The following is a 12332-nucleotide window of genomic DNA, read 5'->3' on the forward strand; positions in this document are numbered from 1 at the left end:
CCCCGCCATAAATGTTTTCCCCTTACTTTGACAGATATTGTGGAGCACACAGCAAGCAGTAATAACAATGGGAATATTGGTTTAGCTGAGGTCTAATTAAGTCAGTAAACTGCGCCAGCACGCTTTTAAATATCCAAATGCACATTCTACCACCTTTCTGCACTTGCTCAGCCTGTAGTTGAACAGCTCCTGACTACTGTCCAGGATGCCTGTGTATGGCTTCATGAGCCATGGCATTAAGGGGTAGGCTGGGTCCCCAAGGGTAACTATAGGTATTTCAACATCCCCAACAGTTATTTTCTGCTCTGGAAAGTAAGTCCCTTGCTGCAGCTTTTCAGACAGACCAGAGTTCCTGAAGATGCGTCATGTATCTTTCCCGGCCATCCCACATTGATGTTGGTGAAATGTCCCTTGTGATCCACCAGTGCTTGCAGCACCACTGAAAAGTACCCCTTGTGGTTTATGTACTGGCTGCCTTGGTGGTACGGTCCCAAGATAGGGATATGCGTTCCGTCTATGGCCCCACCACAGTTAGGGAATCCCATTGCAGCAAAGCCATCCACTATGACCTGCACATTTCCCAGGGTCACTACCCTTGATATCAGGAGATCTTTGATTGCGTTGGCTACTTGGATCACAGCAGCCCCCACAGTAGATTTGCCCACTCCAAACTGATTCCCAACTGACCGGTAGTTGTCTGGCGTTGCAAGCTTCCACAGGGCTATTGCCACTCGCTTCTCAACTGTGAGGGCTGCTCTCATCTTGGTATTCATGCGCTTCAGGGCAGGGGAAAGCAAGTCACAAAGTTCCATGAAAGTGCCCTTAACACATGTGAAAGTTTTGCAGCCACTGGGAATCGTCCCAGACCTGCAACACTATGCGGTCCCACCAGTCTGTGCTTGTTTCCCAGGCCCAGAATCGGAGTTCCATGGCATGAGCCTGCCCCATTGCCACCAGGATGGCCAAATTGCCAGGGCCCGTGCTTTGAGAGAAGTCTGTGTCCATGTCCTCATCACTCTCGTCACCATGCTGCCGTTGCCTCCTCGCCTGGTTTTGCAGGTTCTGGTTCTGCACATACTGCAGGATAACGCACGAGGTTTTTACAATGCTCATAACTGCCACAGTGATCTGAGCGGGCTCCATGCTTGCTGTGGTATGGTGTCTACAGGAGAGCAGAGTTGCAGTGGAAGTGGTGGCTGATGATGGATGCCATGAGAATAGATATTTATAGAGAACAATGAGAGGACCTGCAAGGTGGATTCATGAAAGCAGGAGAGCAGAGTTGCAGCAGGAGCCCATGACAGCCAACATGGAGAAATTTGCTATCGAGACAAGAGCAGGAGAGCAGAGTTGCAGCAGAAGCAGTGGTTGGATGACCAGTTTTGCAGACCTACTCCACCGTCTGCTGCCAGCAGCACCAGGATACAACAGACAGTGTCGGTGAGCTGAGCTGAGCGGGCTGCACACTTGCTGTGGTATGGCAAAACAAGAGCAGAAGAGCAGAGTTGCTGCAGAAGCGGTGGATGACGACGGTCATATAGAGGACCTGCGAGGTGGATTCATGGCACCAGGAGAACCGAGCTGCAGCAGAAGTGGTGATTCGATGACGACGGTTAGCGGTCCTACTGCACCGTCTGCTGAAAGCAGTAAGGCGTCCACATGGAAAAAAGGCGCGAAACGATTGTCTGCTGTTGCTTTCACGGAGCGAGGGGCGACTGACAACGTGTACCCAAAACCACCCGCGACAATGTTTTTGCCCCATCAGGCATTGGGAGCTTACCCCAGAATTCCAATGGGTGGCGGAGACTGCAATGCACTTAAAGTCAACGCTAGCCACAGTACTGTGGACACACTCCGCCGATTTAATGCGCTTAGTGGGGACACACACAACTGACAGTATAAAATCACTTCCTAAAAAAATCAACGTCTATAAATTTGACCTAGTTCTGTAGCGTAGACATATCCTTAGAGGTGCAACCCTATGAGTTGCACTCTTCAAGCAGTCTCCTCAGCTTGTTCTGGAATTAGACAAGTATTCACATCACAATACACTAGAGACTGGGGGGGAAAAGGGGGGAGGGAAGAGAAGATCCTCAGCTGGCATAAATCAGCATAGCTCCATTGAAACTCATGTAAACCAGCATGGTCAAACAGTTTCTATTCTATCCAGGTCAAGGGGATTAGAAAGATCTTCCCCGTGAGCAATTGTTTCACTTAAGGGTAACATCTCCAGAAAAGCATCTGAGACTAAAATATCAGAGTACTCAAGTTATAGTATTCACAAGCAATGTGCAAAGCAAAGTCATACAACTGTGAATGTTAAACAGACAGACATATAATAGGAATGTATGTATAAAATGGCTACCTAGCCCGCTTGATCAATAACTCAGCTGGCCAAAGATTTTCTAATTACTGAGACTGGTATAAGTACAAAAGTAAAAACTAGTAAATGTACTGAGGAAAGTGGTTGAAAGAATGATACCATTTCTAATTCCCCTCTCTGCTAGGCGCTGAAAACCAGGCCTGAAGTATGAGAGCATATACTAGTGTTTCCATTTGAATTTCTCAGGGCCCAGCCACCACATCTCCTTGTGGGACATACACACATTTGAATGGCCCCCTCCCTTATATGTAGGTTCATGGTTGCGTGCTCAAGGTGATAAGGGTTGGGGATATTACTCATTATACCAGTTTAAGAGTTGGCTCATTTCTGCACAAGCTGCCTATGATAAGATGACCTTGTTTGGAGCTAATTTTCAAGAGAAGTGGGGCCTGATAATCATCAGCTGGGCAGAGATTCTCTTTCCTGTACCAGCAATTGATCTGTGACTAGCCTGATGCTAGTGAAGCCTGGCTGAATCCATTTAACCAGTAATCAATATTATCCCTTAAGGGCCTTCCACCCAGCTAAACTTTCCTTCAGTCATAGAAATAGGCAGGTTTAAAATTCCATGTCTCACTGCAAGCAAACATAAAAAGGGAAAGGGCATGTGCAAGCCGGAAGCTGACCGAGCAGCAGGAATTAGATAGTACATCTCTTTACATACATAGCATGACGCTGTAACTCTCCTCAGAAGAGAGAAAAGCTGGAACTCGCTCTTTAAAAGACCCAAGGCTTTCCTGTAACTAAGCTGACAGTACCTTCTCTAGTTTAGCTTAAGAGGAGTATACAGGAGATACAGTAGCCATTTCTTTGGGTTTAGTTCCTTTTTCCCCTCTACTTTTCATAAAAGCATGTTTTAAGGAATTCTACTATTGGGTGGAAGTACAATCACTCTGTCCAATGAGAAAAGAATCCATCAACCTCAAAAGGAGAGGTGCTAAGGTGTGTTGGGATTCCTTCCCAAAAATGCTTAGTTTGACTCCAGATTTTGTCACTTATGTATTTTATTTGGCATACACCAACGCTATGCTGAGTTGATCAGATTCAAACACAAGGAGTGGATACAAAGTAAATCACAGATCCAAAGTTACACAGAAACCCTCTTCTTTTATATACGTTTACACATCACATTGCATCTACTCTACATTGCTTTACACTAGTGCTGTCAATTAATCGCAGTTAACTCATGTGATTACTTTTAAAAAAAATAGTGATTAATTGCAGTTTTAATCACAATGTTAACTAGAACACCAATTTAAATGTATTGGGTATGAGATTTTTTCTACATTTTCATATATAGATTTCAATTACAACACAGAATACAAAGTGTGTATTATTTTTTATTTCAAGTATTTGCACTGTAAAAAATGATAAAATAGTATTTTTCAATTCACCTCATACAAGTACAGTAGTGCAATCTCTGTTGTGAAAGTGCAACTTACAAATGTAGATTTTTTTGGTTACATAACTGCATTCAAAAACAAAACAATGTAAAACTTTTAAGCCTACAAGTTCACTCAGTCTTACTTCTTGCCCAGCCAATCGCTAAGACAAACAAGTTAGTTTACATTTACAGGAGATAATGCTTCCCTTTTATTTACAGTGTCACCGGAAAGTGAGTACAGGCCTGAAATAGGACTGAGTGGACTTGCAGGCACTAAAATTTTGCCTTGTTTTGTTTTTGAGTGCAGTTATGTAACAAAAAAGTTGCACTTTCACAATAAAGATTGCACTATAGTACTTGTATGAGGTGAATTGAAAAATACTCTTTCAGGTTTTTTACAGTGTAAATACTTGTAATCAAAAAATATAAAGTGAGCAGTGTACACTGTGTTTAATTGAAATCAATATATTTGAAAATGTAGAAAACATCCAAAAATATTAAGATAATGGTTTTCTTTTAACAGTTTGATTAATTTTTTTAATCGCCTGACAGCCCTACTTTACACATTTGGGGATTGACTTGGTTACTTTGTAGGAACAAATCTCTGTACAGTGTGCTCTGTTCACATGTGTCCAGGTACATCTTTATGTTCCTGGCCTCTTTTTGTAAATCATAGAATAGAGTCAAAGTGTAGGACTGGAAAGGACCTTGAGAAATCTAGTCCAGTCCCCCTGCACTCAAGGGAGGACCATTCTTGACAAGTGTTTGTCTAACCTGTTCTTAAAAACCTCCAATGAGAGATTCCACACCTTCCCTAGGCAATTTGTCAGTGTTTAATTACCCTTACAGTTAGGAAGTTTTTCCTAATGTCCAGTCTAAAACTTCCCTTGCTGCACTTTAAGCCCATTGCTTCTTGTCCTAGCCTCAGGGGTTAAATGAGAACAATTTTTCCCTCCCTCCTCCTTTTATGTACTTGAAAACGGTTATGTCCCCATGTCCCCTTGAGTCTTGTCTTCTCCAGAAGAAACAAACCCAATTTTTCCCCCCCATTTTTCGTAATAGGTCATGTTTTCTAGACCTTTAATCATTTTTGTTGCTCTTCTCTGGACTTTCTCCAATTTGTCCACATCTTTCCTGAAATGTGGCACCCCCAACTAGACAATATTCCACTTGAGGCCTATTCTTCGCTGAGTAGAGTGAAAGAATTACCGGTACTTCTCATGTCTTGTTTACAACACTCCTGCTAATACAACCCAGAATGATGTTCACTTTTTTTGTGACAGCATTACACTGTTGACTCATGTTTAGTTTGTGATCCACTATGACCTCCCAAATCCCTTTCTGCAGTACTCCTTCCTAGGCTGTCATTTCCCATTTTGTATGTGTGCAGCTGATTGTTCCTTCCTAAGTACAGTACTTTGCATATGTCCTTATTGAATTTCATCCTATTAACTTCAGACCATTTAAAATTTTAATCTGATCCTCCAAATCACTTGCAACCCCTCCCAGTTTCATATTGTCTGCAAACTTTATAACTGTGCTCTCTCTGTCATTATCTAAATCATTGAAGATATAGAACAGAACTTGGACCCAGAACTGATACCTGCAGGATCCCACTTGAGAAGTACACTCTGGGAATGGTTTTCCAACCAGTTATGCACTCACCTTACAGTAGCTCCATGTAGGCTGCATTTCCCTAGTTTGTTCATGAGACGGTCATGCGAGATATCAAAAGCCTTACTAAAGTCAAGATATACCACATCTACTGCTTCCCCCCTATCCTGGGGAAAGAAAGCTATTAGGTTTGTTTGACACTATTTGTTCTTGACAAATCCATGCTGACTGTTACTTACACTTTATTATATTCTTGTTTGCAAATTGCTTAATTTTTTGCTCCATTATCTTTCTGGGTATTGAAGTTGACCTGGTCTGTAATTCCCCAGGTTGCCCTTATTCCCCTTTTTATTGATTGGCACTAGATTTGCCCTTTTCCTTTCTTTGGAATCTCTCCCGTCTTCCATGAGTTTTTGAAGAGATCACCAATGGCTCACAGATCTCCTCAGTCAGCTCCTTGACAGGGACAGTTAGTTATATGGGCCCGTGGTGCCCAGGCTCCAGCAATATTCAGGGCCCGGGGGGACCAGCTCCACCGCCTGCCACCCCCACGCACCTCCCCTGAGTGTCCCCCGGCCCCCTGTGTGCCTGGCATCAACTGGCTCCTGGCATCAACTGCCGCCACAGGGTCCTAGTGCCTCCATCTACTAGTGCCAGGGCAGGCTGACCCTGCCTGTGCCCTTCCGCCTTGTACCCTTCTCTTTTCCTGTGGGACCGTACACCAGCACAGGGCCACCCCACACCACTTCTGCCCCACATGGGCCAAGGGGCAGCCCCATCTCCAACCCCACAGTGAGGGGCAGCAGCAGGGGAGGAGGCGCACATGTGATGGCAGCTCCCCACCCCAGCACCCACTACAGGGGAGGCGAGGGGGATTCCTGGACCTGAGAGGGGCCCTAGGAGCATGTGCAGTGACAGCAGTGCAAGGCGAATGTGCTGCGGGGGCCGGAAGAAAGAGGAGGGGACCCGCCCTTGGAGCTCGCTGTTGCCAGCGGGGAGTTGGCTGTGGGGAGTCCTCCTCTCTGGCCCCAGCCCTGGGGCAGCCTGCCTGCACCCCAAACTCTTCATCCCACCACAGAGCCTGCGCCCCCAGCTAGAGCCCTCACCCCAACCCTCTGCTCCAGTCCTGAGACCCCTCCTACATCATGAACCCCTCATCCCACTCCACAACCCTCACCCCAACCTTCTGCCTGAGCCCCTCCCACACCCCAAACCGCTCATCACCAGCCCCACCCCAGAACCCTCAAATTTTACATTTTAAATATATGTCAGCTTACAAGGCACGTGTGAGGGGCAAGACTTGGACCTGTTCTGGGCACCACCAAAAATTATACAAACCTGCCCCCACTGCTCCTTGAGTATTCTAAGGTGTATTTCATCAGACCCTAGTGACCTGAAGATATGTAACCTGTCTCAGTAATTTTTAACTTGTTCTCTCCCTATTTTAGCCTCAGATTGTACCTCATTTTAACTGGTGTTCACTATGTTAGATGTCCAATCGCTACTAACCTTTTTGATGAAAACGGAAACAAAGAAGTCATTTATCACATCTCTTTCCCTCACCCATGCACCCATTTAATAATAAGCCTACCCTGTCCTTGGTCTGTTTCTCATGTATTTGTAGAATGTTTTCTTGTTACCTTTTATGTCTCTAGCTAGTTTAATTGAATTCCTAATGGTTCCCTGGGTGTTCCCTCCTATTACTTTATCTAGTTCAGATTTTATCTCTGCTAACTAAGATAAGTAAATGGGTCAGTGAGCTGAGACATTCTGTTGCAAAGGATAACCCCGGAGGCAAGGACTGGGGACTATTTCAGGAAGTTTTAAACACACGCTGAGATCATTAAAGGCCTTTCAAAACTGTACCTTTCCTTTTCATTGTATTTGTAAAACAAAAGCCAGCTCAAAAAGCCAGAGCATGAAATGTAAGCATACATTTTACTTTTGACTTCACTTGCCTCGAGTTGCAAACAGTTGCATCAATCGTGTCACACTTTCCATAAAAGTAGTAAAACTCAGGAGAACTAACATTGTTTTGCCCACTCAGAACCAACTCTGCACCTTCTATTCAAACAATCGGTACCCAAAGAGAAAAGAATCCTGCAACCTCAAAGGAGAGGTTCTAAAGGCTTTATGGAATATAAGCTACTTTTTCCATTTTCAGCCAAAAGGACATGGGCAGAGTTTCTCTTTCCAGAATGCTTTTTATATAGGCAAAGTTGTATAACAAACTGTATTCCCAGAACACCTTGTAGTTTATTGTGAAAATTTACTAGCAGTCAAATTGTTGTAACTTTTGTACATATGAAATCTGTTAGACGCAAGGTGTGCTCTGTTAAGGTTTTCCATATATGAACTGTGTGTTATGTACAGTTAGTGGAAATGTCACTGTGGTCTAATGCTACTTGTACGCTATGGTCTACTAACATCTAAAATGTTACATACAAAACCTAGATAAAAGTGTGTAAGGTCTGTAGAACTGTTGATCTGTCCTGAACAAGACAAATATAAATAAGAAAAATTGGGAGCTCATAATTTGGAGCAGAGTAACGATGTAATCACCGTAAGCCTGTTCTCCAGATTCGTAACATATAAGGCTATCTTTGGTTAAACTGACAGAGACTGGTTATCTGATGTTTTTCAGCACTATTGAGGGTCAATTATTTTAATGATAAAAGACCAAGATGGTTGGCATCTCTCCTTGTGTGTTATCCAAGGAATAGATGAGCTGAAAGGTGGTTGAGTCACAAAAGTATTTTCAGGTGATTGGAATTCCTGCCCATCTTCTCTCAGTGACAGTGTCTTACTGTTTCTTTTTCCCTTCTGGCTCTTGATAGGAACACCTATTCCCTGTGAGGACCCCTCAAAGCTGCTAATGAAGTACAGATGAGCTAGAGCAGTTCTCTCTTAGAAGGCCTAGTCCACTCTGTGACAGGAAGGTGGGGATGTTTTCCCTGCCTCCAAGGAGCTGACTCCATCACTGGATAATATTAAATCATCTCTGCTGGAAAGGACTTAACCCTGGATTCAACGGTACTGCTGAAGAGCAAATATTTTGCCTTTGAAATTACATAACAGGGGAATATCCTTGGATCCCATATAGTTCTTTAGCCCCTGTGACAGAGTGCTGGAGGCTAATTAGTAAGCCAACCCTCTGATCACTTGGGCACCTAGTAGTTCCCCTAGAGAAGGCTGATAGGGAAATATGCAGCTAATTAGCTGATCAGTCTGGGGGCTGATGAACCAATTAGCCATCCGCTGAGGGCTATACAAAGACATAGAAAGGCAGTGAAGAAGAGAGGATTGGGTTAGCTGAGCTCAGTATGCTCCAAGATCTTAAGGGTGGGAGATCTCTGTAGCCCTATCGGAAAGGGCAAGAAACCAGTGTAAATACTTAGCTGCACAAGACTATTGGTGCTGGTGATGGGAATGTAAATTAATAACATGGAGGTACCACTCACTGGAGCGGCTAAGACGTTTCTGTGCATCAGAGGGTGGGGACAGAGCATGCCCCATTACAGCCCCCTACATTTCAGGCTGAATATATACAGTCAATGTACTTTCCAGAAACGAAGAATATTTCCAGCAAAAGATAGCTAACATACATTTGCTAGCCCACAGATCTTCCTTCCTCTCATAAACCACCAAGATAAAAAGCACTTTTTTGAGAAAATGTTTACATTTAAACTGTTGATTTCCCAGTCCCTCATACACCTGATTACAGCACATGTCCTGCTAGTCACAGTGCTTATCAGAAGATGACAGGTAACATTTTTGTGGGTGCCCTTGTTAAAATACCTGCAACATATAATTGATGCTTATTGAGGTTTGCAGGAATACAATATATTGTAAGTGGGGGTTTAAAAAGCATTCACCGTCAACCTAACTTTTCCCATTGAAGTTAACACTGACTCTGAAGACAAGATTGGCTTTTGAAAATTCCATGATATTTATGAGCTTCATAGGAAAGGTACTGCACAATCAGTACTTGCAAATGTTTACAGAGTTTTATAACACCCATAAGGCAGGCACTCATCACAGTGCTGGGAAACCTTATAAAAATCCTATATAGAGAGAGAAAGCATTATCCTTATGTTATAGCAGGTCAGGACCAACCACGACAACTCTGCTCCTCAGCAATGGAGCTATCCACACAAAGTATGACTAATGATGGCCGAGGACAGAGCTTTGCAGCAACTGTGCATGGCTGGTTTCAGAGTAGCAGCAGTGTTAGTCTGTATTCGCAAAAAGAAAACGAGTACTTGTGGCAAACAAATTAGTCTCTAAGGTGCCACAAGTACTCCTTTTCTTTTTGCCTATGGCTGTTGAACTCCCTTCCTGAGGAGGGTGATCGTATGCTTTGCTGTTCCGAACAAGACCCATCTTTATATCGTAGCTTTCCTTCAGTGATTTACAACAAAACCACCACCACAAGAGCTAACAAAGTACCTCTCACTGGCACAGGGCAGCTATGAGAAAAAACACATGGCAAAGGATGAACTTCTTCCTTTCTTTTCTTGCAAGGCACTCGGATACCATGGTGATGAGCACAGTAGGTGGGCACACAGGCACTGAAGCAGTGGCTGGAATGGGGGGGCCAGGGTCCTCCCACTTTTTGAAAGTGGATGAGCTTGGCCCATCCACTTTTTGCCAAGAGGCCCCACTCCTCCTCTCCCCACTGAGGTCTCACTCAGGCCAGAGGCTGGAGCCCAGCTGGGGAGTCCAGGCAGCTGTGGGGTGCCGCACCGCAGACTCTCCACCTGCCTGGGGTGAGTGGGCAAGAGCAACCCCCAGCCCATATCCCAACTGCAGGCCCCCACACCTGGCAGGTGGAGGGTATGTGGCTCCCCACAGCTGCCTGTGCGGCTCTTACCATGGCTGGGCTGCGCCCCCCTCCCCAGCCAGATTCAGGTTGGAATAAGACACACGGGCAGCTGTGGGGAGCCACAGACCCAACTGCCATGGGCGAGGGGGTCCACAGGGCTTCTCTTGGCTCCCCCACCCCGGGAAGATAGAGAGTCTGAGGCTTCCAGCCTGCTCTGGCTAAGCCGGGGGTGGGGCCTCAAGTGCAGGAGGAGACGGGGCCTGAGGCAGTAGATGGGGCAGGACCTCCTCTTTTGGGAATGCTGTACCACCTCTTCACGGAGGAGTGAATGATTTGCTGTGATGGGGTATACAAACCCCCACAGTAGGCAATGAGGGGTTAATAGGCTGCTCTGGGCTCAGCCAGCCCTGACCTGCCACACCTGCAAAAGATGAACAGGCTGGAGGAGGAGGAGTTAAAAGGGAGCAGAACAGCTCACTTGGGGATAGAGCAGGAAAGAAGGACCAAAGGTCTTCATCTCTAAGGAAGGGAGGACGTGCTGCAGATACACCCTGAGAGAGTGTCCCCCGCCCCTCCTATGGGCTGTTTGTGTTAGTTTCCCCATGCTGTTACTCTGAAACATGTTTTGTTTGTGGACTTCCCAATGAGGGGAGAGACTGGGAAGTGACCTAGCTAAATGCTAAACTACAGGTGCTGCTCTGAGAGACAGAGGAAGCTACCAAGCTACACACAGCCGCAGGGACATGCCGAGCGGTAAGCTGACCCTCTGCACATCTCCTCACCAGGGAGAGTGAGCTTTAGACAATCCAGGGGTGCTAGGAAGTGGCACAAGGAGAGCAATCTTAACGTGCCCTGCTCCCAGGCCTGCTAATTTAAAATAATTTGTACTCCTTTGAAAAGGTTCTGGCAGTAAACACAATCATGGCACAGAGTAGCTATAAAACTCAACAGCTGATTTGCTTTCAGTTTTGAAAGATAAATCGCTGTATTCTTGGGAAAAGCAGAAGGTTTATTATTAAACTTCTGCTATTTCAGAAGTTATCAGTTGACCATGAGTCACTGCTAGCATGTCTTACTGCTGTATTGCAGATACTAACTGAGGGCATTGCCATTAGACACACATGGCTTGCCCATGCCAGCTAACTCAGGTGCGGTTTAATTGCAGGGTAGAGGTTTGGGCTGCAGCCCAAGCTCTGGGACCCTCCCACTTCACAGGGTCTCCGAGCCTGGGCCTTAGCCTGAAACCAAACATCCACACTGCAGTTAAACAGCCCTGTGACAGGGCACTCTACTCACCACAGATGGCACCCCCTCCAGCTCCTGGGGGTTTGGGGAATGAGTTCTGGGCAGCTGACACCCCTTCTGGCAGTTGCACTCCACCACACTCTGTCTCTTTCACAGTCTATGGCCCCTTTCTTGCTCCAGAAACCAGTGCCTCCTCTTCAGGACTCCAGACAGGTGACTCAGCATATGTTCTCCTTCTGGCATACAAAAGTTCTTCCACACAACTGGTCTCAGGCAGTCTTCTCGGGCACTTCCCCAGTAGCTAGTAGGGGACCCAGGCCCATTCACTATTCCAGGTTCAAGTCCAGGGACCCTGTACGTGGCAACCGTTCACTGCACCTTCCCTGGACTCATTCCTACAGCTAGTTACCCCTCCTCCTCTAGATGTACTCATTCAAACTCCCTCCTCGGGGGTAACTGCAAACTACTGAAGCCCATAGCCTCAAACATACTCCTAGAAAGTGACTATAGCCACCCTTTGTTACCAGCTTCCTGGCTTTATAAATCCAGCCCAGCTTCTCCCACAGCTGGACTTCAGCCACAGATTAGGCCTTAGCACGCTCTGGCTTTCCTCCAGGTGCAGCCTATGGATTAATTGGCCTAATTCACCCCATCATAAGCCCCATAGCCCAAACCCTGCGAGCCTGAGGCAGCTAGCATAGGCTAGTCACAGCTTTGTATCTATGCACACCCGAAGCTGCAGCCTAAATTAGGTAATATAAGGAGATCCTTCAAATCCCACTGAAGTCATGCTCAGCACCTTGCAAGGAAGAGTTCAGCATCTAGCAGCATTGGTCCCTTGGTGCATTTTAGAGGGGGCTCACTCCAATACACACTCTGCA

The 12332-nt window shown here is 45.7% G+C and overlaps 1 protein-coding gene across 1 annotated transcript in view; it reads right to left on the reverse strand.

The window, feature by feature from the left end:
• Positions 1-11621, reverse strand: part of LOC102933716 (lysine--tRNA ligase) — a 51631-nt gene extending 40010 nt beyond the window's left edge. The window contains exon 1 of the mRNA XM_043539942.1: positions 11503-11621. The gene's annotated coding sequence lies outside the window, so the exon portion shown is untranslated. The remainder of the gene's footprint in view (positions 1-11502) is intronic.
• Positions 11622-12332: the final 711 nt, after the last annotated feature.

Source organism: Chelonia mydas, chromosome 2 (genome assembly GCF_015237465.2).
Source record: "Chelonia mydas isolate rCheMyd1 chromosome 2, rCheMyd1.pri.v2, whole genome shotgun sequence".
In the NCBI taxonomy this organism is placed as follows: domain Eukaryota; kingdom Metazoa; phylum Chordata; order Testudines; family Cheloniidae; genus Chelonia; species Chelonia mydas.